This window comes from Anopheles coustani (assembly GCF_943734705.1).
Source record: "Anopheles coustani chromosome X unlocalized genomic scaffold, idAnoCousDA_361_x.2 X_unloc_26, whole genome shotgun sequence".
Lineage (NCBI taxonomy): Eukaryota > Metazoa > Arthropoda > Insecta > Diptera > Culicidae > Anopheles > Anopheles coustani.
Window position 1 is genome coordinate 222501 of NW_026525133.1, and position 5850 is coordinate 228350.

The window sequence follows — 5850 nt, forward strand, 5'->3', positions numbered from 1 at the left end:
AGGGAGGAGTCAAGCCGCCGCTTAGAGACGAAGTATGAAGTGTCCTCTTCCACATAGGGCAAGCTAGAATGAACTATCTTACCCAGGACCGCCGAAGCAGCGTGGACCAGGGGAGAACTGAACTCTATACTTCACACCACAGTATTGAGTAATGTGCCCTCTTCCACATAGGGCAAGCTGGAATGTTCCATTTTACCCAGGACGGCCGAAGCGGCGTGGACCAGTGGAGGACTACACAATCATGAGGTTTGATATCGACTTGGGTGTTTCAATAGGATACCGATGGTATGGTTTGAACCGATTTGATTTAGCCATTCTGAAGTCATCACTTGGTTGAAGCGCTGAACTAGGGAGGCATCGTTTACATATATATTGGTTTTCGCATGCTCTACTAGGTTAATGTCATGAGGTTGGCTATCGAGCATGCCCAAGTGATGACTTGATTGTGTGCTTGCTTGAATTCTTCACATTTCATACCATCGGTTAGTTGTCGAATCATTCCTCGATCATAACCTTCGTTCTTGGTTCATGTATGCTCTCTTCCACATAGGGCAAGCTAGAATTAACTATCTTACCCAGGACCGCCGAAGCAGCGTGGACCAGGGGAGAACTATACTTTGTCTTGTATGCCCTCTTCCACATAGGGCAAGCTAGAATGAACTATCTTACCCAGGACCGCCGGAGCAGCGTGGACCAGTGGAGGACTATACTTTGTTCATAACACCACAGTATTGAGTAATGTGCCCTCTTCCACATAGGGCAAGCTAGAATGAACTATCTTACCCAGGACCGCCGAAGCGGCGTGGACCAGTGGAGGACTACACAATCATGAGGTTTGATATCGACTTGTGTGTTTCAATAGGGTACCGATGGTATGTTTTGAACCGATTTGATTTAGCCATTCTGAAGTCATCACTTGGTTGAAGCGCTGAACTAGGGAGGGGCATCGTTTACATATATATTGGTTTTCGCATGCTCTACTAGGTTAATGTCATGAGGTTGGCTATCGAGCATGCCCAAGTGATGACTTGATTGTGTGCTTGCTTGAATTCTTCACATTTCATACCATCGGTTAGTTGTCGAATCATTCCTCGATCATAACCTTCGTTCTTGGTTCATGTATGCTCTCTTCCACATAGGGCAAGCTAGAATTAACTATCTTACCCAGGACCGCCGAAGCAGCGTGGACCAGGGGAGAACTATACTTTGTCTTGTATGCCCTCTTCCACATAGGGCAAGCTAGAATTAACTATCTTACCCAGGACTGCAAAGCAGCGTGGACCAGTGGAGGACTATACTTTGTTCATTACACCACAGTATTAAGTATGGTGTCCTCTTCCACCATAGGGCAAGCTAGAACTAACTATCTTACCCAGGACCGCCGAAGCAGTGTGGACCAGGGGAGGACTATACTTTATACTTCACACACTAGCCATACTGAAGTCTTCACTTGGTTGAAGCGCTGAACTACGGCGGGGTAATCGTTTACAGGTTATAATCATATAGCTGCATGCTCATTAGTAGATAATGGAATATTGTATGGCAATATGAGCATGCCCAAGTGATGACTTTGTTTCAAGCTCAACAGGTAGGGTATTGAGTCCTCTTCCACATAGGGCAAGCTAGAATGAACTATCTTACCCAGGACCGCCGGAGCAGCGTGGACCAGTGGAGGACTATACCTTGTCCATTACACCACAGTATTAAGTATTGTGTCCTCTTCCACATAGGGCAAGCTAGAATTAACTATCTTACCCAGGACCGCCGAAGCAGCGTGGACCAGATGAGGACTATACTTTATACTTCACACCACAGTTTTGAGTACGCCTTGCATAACGTATCTAGTTTGAACCACGAGGGCTCACAATGTAGAACCGCGAGGGCTCTAGTACCGATTCTCTCGGTACGGCTTGGTCCGTGTTCCTTTATGCTTGTACTCTAAGTATTAAGTATTGTGTCCTCTTCCACATAGGGCAAGCTAGAACTAACTATCTTACCCAGGACCGCCGAAGCAGTGTGGACCAGGGGAGGACTATACTTTATACTTCACACACTAGCCATACTGAAGTCATCACTTGGTGGGGGTGAACTACGGCGGTATCTATCGTTTTGGTTCGGTCTATATAGGGTCGCTTGCATGCTCATTCGAATATAATGTAATTGTGTATGGCAATATGAGCATGCCCAAGTGATGACTTTGTTTCAAGCTCAACAGGTAGGGTATTGAGTCCTCTTCCACATAGGGCAAGCTAGAATTAACTATCTTACCCAGGACCGCCGAAGCAGCGTGGACCAGGGGAGGACTATACTTTATACTTCACACCACAGTATTGAGTACGACTTGCATAAAGCCCCTAATGAGAACCACGAGGGCTCTCTCAATGTAGAACCACGAGGGCTCTAGTACCGATTCTCTCGGTACGGCTTGGTCCGTGTTCCTTTATGCTTGTACTCGCGGAAAGTCTCAACCCGGAGGTCTTGACTTTGATTGTCATAGTTGGACTACGACGGGGCATCCGACCATTGCTGATCGAACACCCCTGATTCACCATCTTTCGGATAGGAGGTGCGCCCACCTCCGACGCGGAAGTCTCAACCCGGAGGTTCGGACTTAGAGTTTTTCCCATTCAAAAGTTTTTCTCTTAGCCATACTGAAGTCATCACTTGGTGAACGATTCAACTAGGGCGGGTTAATCGTTTATAGGTATCATGTGGTTTGCATGCTCTCTTAGGTTAAGGTCATGTGGTTGGCTATCGAGCATGCCCAAGTGATGACTTTGTTTCACGCTTGCTTGATTTCTTCATGATTCCCTGTTATATAGTGTAATCATTCGAGAACAGGGAATCTTTGGTTTTGCTCAACAGGTATTGGATGTCAACTTGGTATCTAGATCGCATTAAGTCTCAACCCTTAGGTTCGGACTTGTATAGTGACATCTTGTTACGGTCTTGAGTCTCAACCCGCAGGTTCGGACTACTTAGTGTTTGATCGAATATAATATGGCAACTTGTGCCTAAGTCTCAACCCGCAGGTTCGGACTTCTGTTTATTTGGCCAATGTATGTATAAGGCAACTTGTGCCTAAGTCTCAACCCGCAAGTTCGGACTTGTGTATTTGTTCGAAGTCATGTATAAGGCAACGTGTGCCTAAGTCTCAACTCGCAGGTTCGGACTTGTTAGTGTTTCGTCAACTTTCATATGGCAACTTGTGCCTAATTCTCAACCCGCAGGTTCGGACTTGTGTATTTGTTCGAAGTCATGTATAAGGCAACTTGTGCCTAAGTCTCAACCCGCAGGTTCGGACTTGTGTATTTGTTCGAAGTCATGTATAAGGCAACGTGTGCCTAAGTCTCAACCCGCAGGTTCGGACTTCTATAGTGTTTCGTCAATTATCATATGGCAACTTGTGCCGAAGTCTCAACCCGCAGGTTCGGACTTCTATAGTGTTTCGTCAATTATCATATGGCAACTTGTGCCGAAGTCTCAACCCGCAGGTTCGGACTTCTGGAAGGATCACTTGGCCACTAATGATCCTTCCGCAGGTTCACCTACGGAAACCTTGTTACGACTTTTACTTCCTCTAAATCATCAAGTTCGGTCAACTTCGATAAAGCAGACGCGGTTCACGAGGATCCAGCGAACGATCATCTCCAAAGACCTCACTAAATAATCCATCGGTAGTAGCGACGGGCGGTGTGTACAAAGGGCAGGGACGTATTCAACGCTGGCTGATGACCAGCACTTACTAGAAGTTCCGAGTTCATATGGACCATTGCAATCCATAATCCCTACTAAGTGAGTATTTGAGTGATTTCCCGTTCCTCTCGGAATAGGAGACACGCTGCTACCCACATTGTAGCACGCGTGTAGCCCAGAACATCTAAGGGCATCACGGACCTGTTATCGCTCGATCTCATTTTGCTAAACACAAATTGTCCTGCTAAGCAGCGTACCGTAAGTGCACTTGCGCACACGAACAGCGAAGGTGTCAGGTCATACTCCACCGAAAGGTCCTAACCCGTTCCAATCGGCATCGACGCATTAACGCTGACTGCGTTCTAGTTAGCATATGTGAGTCACGTTCGTTATCGGAATTAACCAGACAAATCAATCCACGAACTAAGAACGGCCATGCACCACTACCCTTAAATTTGAGAAAGAGCTATTAATCTGTCTCACCTCCATAAGTTCGGACCTGGTAAGTTTTCCCGTGTTGAGTCAAATTGAACCGCAAGCTCCATTTCATTGTGGTGCCCTTCCGTCAATTCCTTTAAGTTTCAACTTTGCAACCATACTTCCCCCGGAACCTGACTTTGGTTTCCCGGAAGCTACTGAGAGCACCTGGTTGTAGCGTCTCCCAATTGCTAGTTGGCATCGTTTACGGTTAGAACTAGGGCGGTATCTAATCGCCTTCGATCCTCTAACTTTCGTTCTTGATTAAAGAAAGCATCCTTGACAAATGCCTTCGCTTTAGTTAGTCTTACGACGGTCTACGAATTTCACCTCTCGCGCCGTAATACTAGTGTCCCCAACTACTTCTGTTAATCATTACCTCCGGTCTGAGTACAAACCAATGAAAGATTAGACCAAGGTCGTATTCCATTATTCCATGCAAGATTATTCTAGGGCGTTTGGGCACCCTGCTTTAAGCACTCTAATTTGTTCAAGGTAAACGTGAGCGGTCGAGCTCTATGTTACACTTGCACCCGTTGAAGGGCACACCATGACACAGACTTGGTGCCCTACCACACCATTGAGTCGCAACCAGATTCCGACTTGGCCCACCGACCACGGGTTGACCGGGTCGGCGGAGCCGGACTGTGTTGGACAAGTATCAACTTCGAACGTTTTAACCGCAACAATTTTAATATACGCTAGTGGAGCTGGAATTACCGCGGCTGCTGGCACCAGACTTGCCCTCCACTTGATCCTCGTAGAAGGATTTATGCTCTACTCATTCCAATTATGAAACATCATTAAAGAGTTTCATATTGTTATTTCTCGTCACTACCTCCCCGTCCCGGGATTGGGTAATTTACGCGCCTGCTGCCTTCCTTGGATGTGGTAGCCATTTCTCAGGCTCCCTCTCCGGAATCGAACCCTGATTCCCCGTTACCCGTTGCAACCATGGTAGTCCTCTATACTACCATCCATAGTTGATAGGGCAGATATTTGCGAGATCTGTCGTCGGTGCGAGACCATACGATCAGCATCATTATCCAGACTTCAACTCAATGACACGGAGAACCCGCGATTGGTTTGACTAATAAGTGCACCAGTTCCCGCGAGGGTCCTGGCATGTTGCATGTATTAGCTCTAGATTTTCCACAGTTATCCAAGTAACTAGGTTGATGATCTCGTAAATTATAGCTGTTATACTGAGCCTTATGCGGTTTCACATTAAATCTGTTTGTACTTAGACATGCATGGCTTAACCTTTGTGACGAGCGTATATTACTGGTAGGATCAACCAGAATTCCGACTTTGCGTTCGAATGTTCATTGTCCCATTGCACCCGGAGGAGCAAACACCACGTTCTATATGTTGTCAAGTCCGGTAGCACACGGGAGGCGAGCCCCCGTGCGAACCTCATTGCCCTCGTATCACACACACCCGATGCACCGGACAGGCACTTGAGCGGCATTCGACTCCGCTAAGCGCACGTGCGCCCGATTGTGCATGCGCTGACGGGGCCTTCATACCCCTACCACAGCGACCTTATGCCAAACTTCCATGAATACTTAGGTGAGCTGACAAGGGCCTTCATTTCCCTACCATCAACTAAAGGACACGCTAGGCGCGTCCGATCATTGCAACTGCGGGGCTTTCATACCCCAATCACCACAGTAC